The sequence below is a fragment of the Salvelinus namaycush genome, chromosome 33 (genome assembly GCF_016432855.1).
Source record: "Salvelinus namaycush isolate Seneca chromosome 33, SaNama_1.0, whole genome shotgun sequence".
In the NCBI taxonomy this organism is placed as follows: Eukaryota; Metazoa; Chordata; class Actinopteri; order Salmoniformes; family Salmonidae; genus Salvelinus; species Salvelinus namaycush.
Window position 1 is genome coordinate 2,993,621 of NC_052339.1, and position 12,673 is coordinate 3,006,293.

Here is a 12,673-nt window from a genome sequence, read left to right on the forward strand (position 1 = left end):
CACAGGGGGGCTGTGAGTAACAGTGCCAATGCATGCCAGTACAAGCAGTTGCTTATTTACAGTTTAGGCAGATAAAGGACCTATTCTTCTCAGCTGCACAATCCTTTATTCCCCCTTATCTTCTATAAAGCTCAATGGCTCGTTGACATTTTACTCGTCGCAGACACTGACAAATAGACCATAAAGAATAAATCAATCAAATTCACTTGTCTGTCGTAAATATTGAATAATCTGATGATCGAAAGGGGTGAAGGCAGATTACAGAGGATGACGGGACAAGTAAGGGCCTATGTCCTGGGGGTATCACTACACACTATCCCAGTCAGTGACCCAACTGACCTAACAGGGGGTGCAAAGATCACATAGACATTTACACACGTTTAGTTGGTATGCCAATAAACAATGCAATCATGTAACAGTGTTTTGAATACTATTTCTTAGAGACAGTCTCAGGCAGAGGATGGGACCAACCATGGATCGTCAACACTAGAGAAATAGTAATGGTGTCTTTTTGTAGGCACCAACTCCGCCATTGTTCGTTAGACAAAGCCTATGAGGAAAATGACTGGCATTTTTGTAGGGTTTTTGAATAAATGCAGAAAAGGTCTGTGGTAAACACGGGCTTAGATCTTATATGTTTTGTTCTATGAAATAATATTCATCAGCTAACATCAATTTGTGAATTTGAATTAGTTGTAAAAAAAATAAAAAGCACAAAGGCTTCATAATTCATAAAGGTTATGTTAACTGACTGCTATTATCTCATAGAACAAAACATATAAGATTTCCTGAGCTTGTGTTAACCTCAGACCTTATTTTCGGGGTGTTTATTCCAAAACCATATTCTTTCCCAAAGGGATGTCTGAATGAACCATTTCTGGGTTTTAAGACTACATGCTGGCTAGCTCTATTGTTTGAAACATGGAATGAACGTTCAAAGTTAATGTTAATGTTACTAGTCGGAATTACGAAACTCGGAAATGTCCGACTTGCTAACTTGTTGTAGTTATACGGGTGCTGCATTCAACCAGTTAACATGTCGGAAATGTCAGAGTTTCCTAGTTCCTACTAGCATATGAATGGGGCATAAGTGTTCAAAGTCATCTTACTTGATTATGTTGAGTCACTGCTGTAACACCACTCGTTAGACTAATCAAAATAGCAGCACTCCACTTACATCACTTGTTGCGCGCAGTTGGGCTGATGCTTCGGGCAAGGCGCTGACTCCGGCTGCACAAAGCTCTCCGTACCTCCCACGACCGCACAGCTCACGTTCTTGTGCACAACGTATGCGCACCAGTTTCTGGAAAAGCATTTATTGTGTCACACAAAATTACGACGAAAAAATCCTGCAATTCAATAGAAATTTTGTCGAATAATCTAAATAATTCTATAGCCTACCACAAATAGGTTGATTTCATTATTTTATGAGATTGCAGTGAAATTGTACATGCCAATATGTATTACATTCTAAAAACAAATAACAAGCTATATGTGTAGGCCTATACGAATGAGCTTTTTTTGTTCTGTCGATGCTAAATAGAAAAACATCTAATTCAGTACAGGCCTACAGTAAGAGGCATAAGAAATAATTAAAATAGGTTTATTCTAGACAATTTAGACTATTAGAGACAATAACCATAAATGATGTCAAAACTACACACAAAAGTATCAAATTACTGTATAAACAGTATAAACTTTCCTGAAATTTTCACTCACTTATTCCTCTGTCTTTGTTCTGAGCCAGAGTATGCGCTTCCCTGGAACATGTTATACCCCTGGTTATACCGGGACCGCGTTCCATAGATCAATGGAAAGGTGAGCAATAAGGGAAATAAGGCACTTTTTAGGATGAATCCGGTGGGAAGGCACTTCATTTTTAGACAACGAAAATAAACAAGTAGACAAATATTAAAAATGTATTTCAAGCATTGAGGTTAGACGTTTGTTCCCTCTCCCAGCAGCAGCTCGAAAGGCTGATAATGCAAACTTAACTTCCAGGGTGCCTGTAGTGTGACGTTTGGGGCAAAGCGGCGACCCCCCCCCCCCCTCCAACAAAAGAAAAATGTGCTCCAAACTGAACAACCATCCTTTCCCCACTTTCCTCACATCACTCGTCAGCTTTAATTTGTTCTGACGCCATATGTCCACCAGATGCACATGCGTTTTGCCATATGTTGTTTTTGCAGGATGTCTAGCCCGCATTTTCCGTACTTGATACACATGTGCTTCACATGGCTGCAGAACGGGTTGCAGAATGAATATGATCATTTTCGCCCTGTTCGACCGACACTAACAATTAAAACAAATGAAAGTTATTCTATCTACTTGTTTCAACGGCTGACAGAGCTACTAACAGACTGGCGTGCACAAGGTCGCATTGAAACAATTATTCTAGTTTGTTTATATTATTCTGTCACATCAATACATTGAACTGTTGGTTCCAATATAAGAGTACTGATTTCAAATCACTAGCTTACCCTGCAAGATAACATGCTAAATTACACACAGAACAGTTGTGTATTAATTTTGCATGCCATTCTGTTGGCTGGTTTGTACTACCCATATATTGGTGATGATGAATTGTCCCAGTGTCATTCTTACAGGAGACAAATGTCCAGTCATACAGCCAGTATCTTCTCATCTAACTACACAATAGTCTATCATTTTGGCCTCTGTATGGTCCCATATTCTAAAATAGATTAAATTATAATTTCCCCTCATCAATCTACACACAATACCCCATAATGACAAAGCGAAAACAAGTTTTAAAAAAACATAAATACATTTACATAAGTATTCAGACCCTTTACTATGAGACTCAAAATTGAGCTCAGGTGCATCCTGTTTCCATTGAACATCCTTGAGATGTTTCTACAACTTGGAGTCCACTTGGGATATGTAATTGATTGGACATGATTTAGAAAGGCACACACCGGTCTATAGAAAAGGTCCCACAGTTGACAGTGCATGTCAGAGCAAAAACCAAGCCCTGATGTCGAAGGAATTGTCCGTAGAGCTCCGAGACAGGATTGTGCCGTGGCACAGATCTGGGGAAGGGTACCAAAAATATGTCTGTAACATTGAAGGTCTCCAAGAACACAGTGGCCTCCATCATTCTTAAATGGAAGAAGTTTGGAACCACCAAGATTCTTCCTAGAGCTGGCCGACCGGCCAAACTGAGCATTCGGGGGAGAAGGGCCTTGGTCAGGGAGGTGACCAAGAACCAGATGGTCACTTTGACAGAGCTCCAAAGTTCCTCTGTGGAGATGGGAAAACCTTCCCGAAGGACAACCATCTCTGCAGCACTCCAACAATCAGGCCTTTATGGTAGAGTGGCCAGACGGAAGCCACTCCTCAGTAAAAGGCAAATGACAGCCCGCTTGGAGGTTGCCAAAAGGCACCTAAAGGACTATCAGACCATGAGAAACAAGATTCTCTGGTCTGATGAAACCAAGATTGAACTATTTGGCCTGAATGCCAAGCACCACGTCTGGAGGAAACTAAGCACCGCTCATCACCTGACCAATACCATCCCTACTGTGAAGCATGGTGGTGGCAGCATCATACTGTGGGAATCTTTTTCAGCGGCAGGGACTGGGAGACTTGTCAGGATCGAGTATGAACAGAGCAAAGCACAGAGAGATCACAGAGCACAGAGAGATCCAGAGTGCTCAGGACATCAGTAGTGGCTTTGGGACTAGTCTTAATGTCCTTGAGTGGCCCAGCCAGAGCCTAGACTTGAATCTCCAGAGAGACCTGAAAATAGCTGTGCAGAAACTACATCCCTATCCAACCTGACAGAGATTCAGCAGATCTTTTATTTTACTAGGCAAGTCAGTTAAGAACAAATTCTTATTTTCAATGACGGCCTAGGAATAGTGGGTTAACTGCCTTGTTCAGGGGCAGAACGACAGATTTTTACCTTGTCAGCTCAGGGATTCGATCTTGCAACCTTTCGGTTACTAGTCCAACGCTCTAACCACTAGGCTACCTGCCGCCAGGTAGATAAGAATGGGAGAAACTCTCCAAATAATAGTATCAAGTTAAATTTGCCATCTATAAGAGGTGTATATTCTATTTGTATTTAAATGTAACTTGCACCATTGCCTTTAAGTAAATCACGAATCAGAAAAGCATTAGTTGCTATCCATTTTTGGACTCTCATTAATTTATATCACATCAGTGAATGCCCTACTCTTTGAAGTTTGCAGTTTGCATACTTGGGATATCGCCATTCAAAAGGAAAAGTTGTAAAAAATGTAAATAGCTGGAGGACGTCTGATCAACTGAGGACAGTACTACATTTGTTTTGTATAATTCATTCAATATTTTTATTTCAAGATACAAAATAATCTTTGGACATTGTCCAATACCTCCCAAACATAGTTAATCGTAAACTGAACAAAATAAAGAAAAAGTTAAATGAAATAGCGTAATATACAGCAGCTGCCATCTTACATTTAAATGTTGATTGTTTTGTGATTTCATTTTACAACAAAAAAATGCTGAACAAATGAAAATGGTTGGAGACTAACTCTTCAGGCTCAGATATAACAAATGGTATAGTACATGTCGAATCCAATTGAAAATAGACATTCATGTCGCTCAAATAAGCATGATCAAAAGTCCTGTTTCAATAACTTCCGCCTTGTTCTCTTGGTTACCATACCGGACGATTATCCGACATCTTCAAGACTCCGTTTCACCCCAATGGCAGGAGGCGTCTGAACTGGAGTACTGGCTGTACAAATACAGAACAGACAACACACCTTAAATATTTGAACAAATAAGAAAGTATTCACTCACAGATTAAAACAAAGCGACAGGAAAATAATGCATCACCTAGCAACGCTCTTTAGGGCCTTGGGTGTGAGAAATGTGCTTATATATACACACAGTACCAGTCAAAAGTTTGGACACACCTACTCATTCAAGGGTTTTTCTTTCTTTTTACTATTTTATACATTGTAGAATAATAGTGAAGACATTAAAACTATGAAATAACACATATGGAATCATGTAATAACCCCCCAAAAAATGTGATTCTTCAAAGTAGCCACCCTTTGCTTTGATGACAGCTTTATACACTCTTGGCATTCTCCCAACCAGCTTCATGAGGTAGTCACCTGGAATGCACTTCAATTAACAGGTGCGCCTTGTTAAAAGTGAATTTGTGGAATTTCTCTCCTTCTTAATGTGTTTGAGCCAATCAGTTGTGTTGTGACAAGGTAGGGGTAGTATACAGAAGATAGCCCTATTTGGTAAAAGACCAAGTGCATATTATGGGAAGAACAGCTCAAATAAGCAAAGAGAAACGACAAGTCCATCATTACTTTTTAGACGTGAAGGTCAGTCAATCCGGAAAATTTCAAGAACTTTGAAAGTTTCTTCAAGTGCAGTTGCAAAAACTATCAAGCGCTATGATGAAACTGGCTCTCATGAGGACCGCCACAGGAAAGGAAGACCCAGAGTTACATCTGCTGCAGAGGATACGTTCATTAGAGTTAACTGCACCTCATATTGCAGCCCAAATAAATGCTTCACAGAGTTCAAGTAACAGACACATCTCAACATCAACTGTTCAGAGGAGACTGCGTGAATCAGGCCTTCATGGTCGAATTGCTGCAAAGAAACCACTACTAAAGGACAACTGTTATTTCATAGCTTTGATGTCTTCACTATTATTCTACAATGTAGAAAATAGTCAAACTAAAGAAAAACCCTTGAATGAGTAGGTGTGTCCAAACTTGACTGGTACTGTATATATTTGTTATTACAGTGTTGAAATGTACCCCTCCCTGCATACACGTACCAAGCTTTGTCTCAATGTCTTTGAGCTGCTTCTGCTGCTCTTCCATCTCCTTCTCTTTCTGCGCCATCTCAGGTGACTTCAGGTATTGCATGTGGCCTTAAGTCCTCCTTCACCTGTATGCTCTTCTGCATGGCCAACCGGTACTGCTGGAGCAGGTCTACAAACAGGGGGGGAAAGGCATTGTAAATGTATACCATGTATGATACTATGCAACGAAACGTACGCACGCAGGCGCACACAGGCACGCACCAGTACAAACAGAACTAAAATCCAGTGACTGACCAATCTGGCCCATAAAAGTTTGGTATTGCTTGGGGAGGGGTGTGCCGAACACCTGGCCACGCAGTTTCTCTATTGGTGGGGCTTTGTTCTGCAAGCCCCCAAACTTGCCGTTGCTGCGGATCCTCTCTCCCTGCCGGGTCAGGAGGGTGGGGCACGGGATTCTGCTCTGGACCACCTGGCCAAATTCAAAACAACAAGACCCAATTCTTAAACAAGAAAATACTGACTTGACGACAAGTTCCTGTACCACCCATCTGCGTCCCAAATGGCCCTGGTCAAAAGTAGGGCACTAAATAGGGAATAATAGGGTGCCATTTCAGATGCACACTAGATACATATTTTTATCAGCCTAAGCCAGGGATGTATTCACTGGGAACCAAATGAAAGCAAACATTCTCAAACGGTATGAAAAGGGGAGGGACCTAGCTGAATTTGTCCAAAAGAAAAAAGTTTGTTGCAACATGCTTTCTGTTGCAAAACGTTTTGCTACGTGTGCACTAATGAATACACCCCAGGCAATGACTTTAAACTAGAACACTACTTGGCCCATATTGTTCGATGGCTTGGTTAAGGCCATCCAATCAACACGCCTCGTTTGATTCACCCCCTTCCTGTAGTGGTTAGCAGAGTCCAGGTCATCAATCAAAATGGTGTCTCCCAATAGGTTCCCAAATACTGGCGGGAACAAGGGATGATTATCAAAGGGTAATTACATACATAGTCACCAAACTACTTCCAGATTACTTGAAACTGATCACTAACCCTCCATTTACTGTTTGTGAATCATGTTTCATTAATTGGTTCAAGACAAGGGGTGTAAGACATCAAATAATTACTTCTGTACAAGATAAATAAACTCAGTTCAACTCTAGGTGTTCTTTGATGGTTTTAACCATTTTTGTTTGATATTATACCCCTACAAAAACCTCTTACAAGTGGAAGCCCCGAGAAGCATAATGTAAAAAATAATGCAAAACTGTTCCAGAAGCCCTCGTTATGACATCAGTCCCAAATCTGGAAATACTGAAAACTAGGCCCTTTCATTAGATAAGGGGGGGGAAAGGACAAAAACTCAAGTTTAAACATGCAAATGATAATAATCCTTTAATTACACAAACAGCATCATTATATATAATCATTTTAAAGTGAAAGGCTGGCTGGGGTCCAATTCCCACTCCAATAGCAGAGTCCCCAAGAGATGGAGCCCATAACTGCCCCCCCCCCCCCCCGTGAGTTAAGAGCCTGGGGTTCAGTCTGGAACAGTTTAACCCCCAAACCCAGGAACAGGGGGGGGGGAGAGCGAGAAACTACCCTAACAACTGCAAACGAACAGAGACCAGACCTAGGGTCGCGTGTAACAAGCGTCTCTGCGTAGTAGTGCTGATCTAGGATCAGGTCCCTCGTCCGGGTCATCTTATTCCTTGTGATCTAAAAGGCAGGACTGATCCTACATCTCCTGGGATCAAGGAGGAAGAGTGGAACAAGCTTCTGGAACTACAGAGAAACCCTCTCAGCATAGACATAGTTACATTGAGAGGGAGGTTACATATTGGGGAATATTTGATCCAAATAGAAATTCTGAAAAAGACTGACTCACCCATCTGGCAGCCCTCTGCATTCTCTTGGAAAATAAGGACGTCTCGGGCAAACACAGGGTTCCCAATGGGAAGAAAGCTGGCCAGGCCATTTCTTATGTGGGGCAAGGGTCTGAAAAAAGAAACAAGTACAACTCTCACTAAAGCATGAACACCTTTCTGAACAAGAAAACTCTAAGAACCTTTCCCAACACAGGTCACAAAGATTCAAACTATAGAGGTCAATTTCATTTACTTCCACATTGAAAGGAAGCAACAATTGTATGTTGTTTTATTAAAGGTACTCGTGTGTGTGTGTGTGTGTGTGTGTGTGTGTGTACCTGCTGCTGCTGTTGTTTCTCCAGAACACCGTGTCCAGGGGCATGACCTGCTGCCTCCCCTGGGTGTCGTTGTAGATCTTCCGTTGCCGCCACCGTTGTCATGGTGACCACACAGTCCATGTCTCCCAGGAGATGACGGTGGCCACGTCATCGTCCTCCACCAGCGCCAGGTGGCCAATCTGCACCGGAGACAGAAGGACGGCACATTTAAATCCTGCTGAAACTGAAGCACATTCCACACACTGTTCTTCTCTAGTCAACCGCTACTAGGATGAAGCATCAGAACACTGCAGAGACAGGGGACGGGTCCCAAATGGCACCAATAGGGCTCTGGTCAAAAGTAGTGCACTATATATATACTGTATATATAAGGATTAGGGTTCCATTTGGGAAACAGAGTAAATGTCTATATTATGACATTACTTTTCCCAGGACGTAGGGGGTGCCCCTATGGAGCAGACTCTCTGCACCTGGAATTTCATTTTCTCAGTGTCGGCTGTCTTCTGACTGAGTCGATCGCTGGGATCTATATTAACACAGAATGGATCCATCAAACCTCTCAACTTCTGAGAGTGCATGCATCATATATAGTACAAATGACAGTCTTGTGAATGTGGTCGAGTATCTATGGTCTTTCTCAGTAACCAGGTTTCCATCCAACCTTTTTGTGAGTAGTCGGATAAAAAAAAAAAAAAAATTAATCACAAAAGGCTGATTGAAACAGCACATTTTTCTAAAATATTTAAATGTCGACAAAACAAAATACACTAGACCAGGTGGAATCTTTTTGTGTCTGTATAGTTTATAAAGCAATGGCGGTGGAAACCCCTTTATGCTTTGATATAATAACCATCATATTGAAGTAAACTTGGAGGCACGCGATGATGTGTTGTGTGGTCCCCTACGACTTGGGGAAGCATGCAGTTTATTAGGCTACAGATTAAATGAATTATGATCAACTTCACATGGTGAATGTGCACAGTGATGAGCTTGATGCTCCTTTCCAATAAATAGAGGGTCTTATTCTGGTGACATGATGATCGATGCTTGGCTGCCGTTTGACAAATAAAAATAATCTTACCCATGAAAAAATCTCATCATGTAAGTAGCCTACCCGCACTGTATCTGCGAGCTGTTGGCTAGAGCACACGTGCCAAGACCAGAGTGGGCACATTCGCTAAATACAGCGCTTTCGGAAAGTATTCAGACCCCTTCACTTCTTCCACATTTTGTTATGTTACAGCATTATTTTAAAATTGATTGAATAGTTTTTTCCCCCTCATCAATCTACACACAATACCTCATAATGACAAAGCAAAAACTGTTTCGAAATTTGTGCCAATAATTGAAAATAAAAAACAAAAATATAAGATTTACATAAGCATTCAGACCCTTTACTCAGTATTTTGTTGAAGCATCTTTGGCAGCGATTACAGCAGCGAGTCTTCTCGGGTATGATGCTACAAGCTTGGCACACCTGTATTTGGGGAGTTTCTCCCATTCTTCTCTGCAGATCTTCTCAAGCTCTGTCAGGTTGGATGGGGAGCGTCGCTGCACAGCTATTTTCAGGTCCCTCCAGAGATGTTAGATCCGGCTCTGGCTGGGTCACTCAAGGACATTCAGAGACTTGTCCCGAAGACACTCCTGCGATGTCTTGGCTGTATGCTTAGGGTCGTTGTCCTGTTGAAGGTGAACCTTCACCAAGTCTGAGCGCTCTGGAGCAGGTTTTCATCAAGGATCTCTGTGCTTTGCTCCGTTCATCTTTGCCTCGATCAGGACTACTCTCCCAGTCCCTGCTGTTTAAAAACACCCCCACAGCATGATGCTGTCACCACCATGCTTCACCGTAGAGATGGTGCCAGGTTTCCTCCAGACGTGACGCTTGGCATTCAGGCCAAATCATGGTTTCATCAGACCAGACAATATTTTTTCTCATGGTCAGAGTCTTTAGGTGCCTTTTGGCAAACTCCAACTCCTCACCATCTTAAATAAGCATGCCCCATTCAAAAATGTTAAACTAAGAACAGATATAGCCCTTGGTTCACCCCAGACTTGACTGCCCTTGACCAGTACAAAAACATCCTGTGGCGTTCTGCATTAGCATTGAATAGCCCCCGCGATATGCAACTTTTCAGGGAAGTCAGGAACCAATATTCTCAGTCCGTTAGGAAAGCTAAGGCTAGCTTTTTCAAACAGAAATTTGCATCCTGTGGCACTAATTCCAAAAGGTTTTGGGACATTGTAAAGTCCATGGAGAATAAGAGCACCTCCTCTCATCTGCCCACTGCAATGAGGATAGCAAACACTGTCACCACCGATAAATCTACGATAATCGATCATTTCAATAAGCATTTTTCTACAGCTGGCCATGCTTTCCACCTGGCTACCCCTACCCCAGCCAACATCTCAGCACCCCCTGCAGAAACTTGCCCAAGCCCCCCCCCCCCCCCCCCCCCGCTTCTCCTTCACCCAAATCCAGACAGCTGATGTTCTGAAAGAGCTGCAAAATCTGGATCCCTACAAATCACCTGGGCTAGACAACCTGGACCCTCGCTTTCTAAAATTAGCCGAAATTGTTGCAACCCCTATTACTAGCTTATTCAACCTCTCTTTCGTATCATCTGAGATCCCCAAAGATTGGAAAGCTGCCGCGGTCATCCCCCTCTTCAAAGCGGGAGACACTCTAGACCCAAACTGTTATAGACCTATATCCATCCTGCCATGCCTGTCTAACATCTTCAAAAGCCAAGATAACAAACAGATCACCGACCATTTCGAATCCCACCGGTCAAGGTCCAAAACGATATCATAACCTCCATCGATAAAAGACAGTACTGTGGAGCCGTCTTCATTGACCTGGCCAAGGCTTTCGACTCTGTCAATCACTGCATTCTTATCGGCAGACTCAATAGCCTTGGCTTCTCAAATGACTGCCTCGCCTGGTTCACCAACTACTTCTCAGATAGAGTTAAGTGTGTCAGATCGGAGGGCCTCTTGTCCGGACCTCTGGCAGTTTCTGTAGGGGTGCCACAGGGTTCAATTCTCGGGCCAACTCTTTTCTCTGTGTATATATCAATGATGTCGCTCTTGCTGCTGGTGATTCTCTGATCCACCTCTACGCAGTCGACACCATTCTGTATACATCTGGCCCTTCTTTGGACACTGTGCTAACAAACCTCCAAACGAGCTTCAATGCCATACAACACTTCTTCCGTGGCCTCCAACTGCTTTTAAATGCTAATAAAACTAAGTGCATGCTCTTCAACCGATCGCTGCCCGCACCCGCCCGCCCGACTAGCATCACTACTCCGGACAGTTCTGACTTAGAATATTTGGACAACTACAAATACCTAGATGTCTGGTTAGACTGTAAACTCTCCTTTCAGACTCACATTAAACATCTCCAATCCAAAATGAAATCTAGAATCGGCTTCCTATTTCGCAACAAAGCCTCCTTCACTCATGCCGCCAAACATACCATCGTAAAACTGACTATCCTACCGATCCTTGACTTAGGCGATGTCATTTACAAAATAGCCTACAACACTCTACTCAGCAAACTGGATGTAGTCTATCACAGTGCCCTCCGTTTTGTCACCAAAGCCCCATTTACTACCGACCGCTGCGACCTGTATGCTCTCGTTGGCTGGCCCTCACTACATATTCGTCGCCAAACCCACTAGCTCCAGGTCATCTATAAGTCTTTGCTAAGTAAAGCCCCGCCTTATCTCAGCTCACTGGTCACCATAGCAACACACAACTGTAGCACACGCTCCAGCAGGTATATTTCACTGGTCATCCCCAAAGCCATCCCTTCCTTTGGCTGCCTTTTCGTAAATGAGAGCTTGTTCTCAACTGGCCTACCTGGTTAAATAAATGTGAAATAAAATTGAAAAAACGAAATAAAAAGTGGACTCGTGCCTTTTACGGAGGAGTGGCTTCCGTCTGGCCACTCTACCATAAAGGCCTGATTGGTGGAGTGCTGCAGAGATGATTGTCCTTCTGGAAGGTTCTCCCATCTTCACAGAGGAACTCTGGAGCACTGTCAGAGTGACCATCTGGTTAATGGTCACCTCCCTGACCAAGGCCCTTCTCCACCGATTGCTCAGTTTGGCCAGGCGGCCAGCTCTAGGAAGAGTCTTGATGGTTCCAAACTTCTTCCATTTAAGAATGATGGAGGCCACTGTGTTCTTGGGGACCTTCAATGCTGCAGAAATGTTTTGGTACCCTTCCCCAGATCTGTGCCTCGACACAATCCTGTCTCGGAGCTCTACGGACAATTCCTTCAACCTCATGTCTTGGTTTTTGCTCTGACATGCACTGTCAACTGTGGGACCTTATATAGACAGGTGTGTGCTTTTCCAAATCATGTCCAATCAATTGAATTTACCACAGGTGGACTCTAATCAAGTTGTAGAAACATCAAGGATGCACCGGAGCTCAAATTTCAAGTCTCATAGCGAAGGGTCTGAATACTTATGTAAATAAGGTATGTTTTTTGTTCTTAATACAGTTGCAAACATTTCTAAAAACCTGTTTTCACTTTGTCATTATGGGGTATTGTGTGTAGATTGCTGAGGATTTTTTTTTGTCATCAATTTTAAAATAAGGCTGTAACGTAATAATGTGGAAAAAGTCAAGGGGTCTGAATACTTTCCAAA

At 42.7% G+C, this 12,673-nt stretch overlaps 1 pseudogene; it reads right to left on the reverse strand.

The window, feature by feature from the left end:
- Positions 1-322: 322 nt before the first annotated feature.
- The window catches only part of LOC120027638, a 28,719-nt pseudogene continuing 16,368 nt past the window's right edge, over positions 323-12,673 (reverse strand).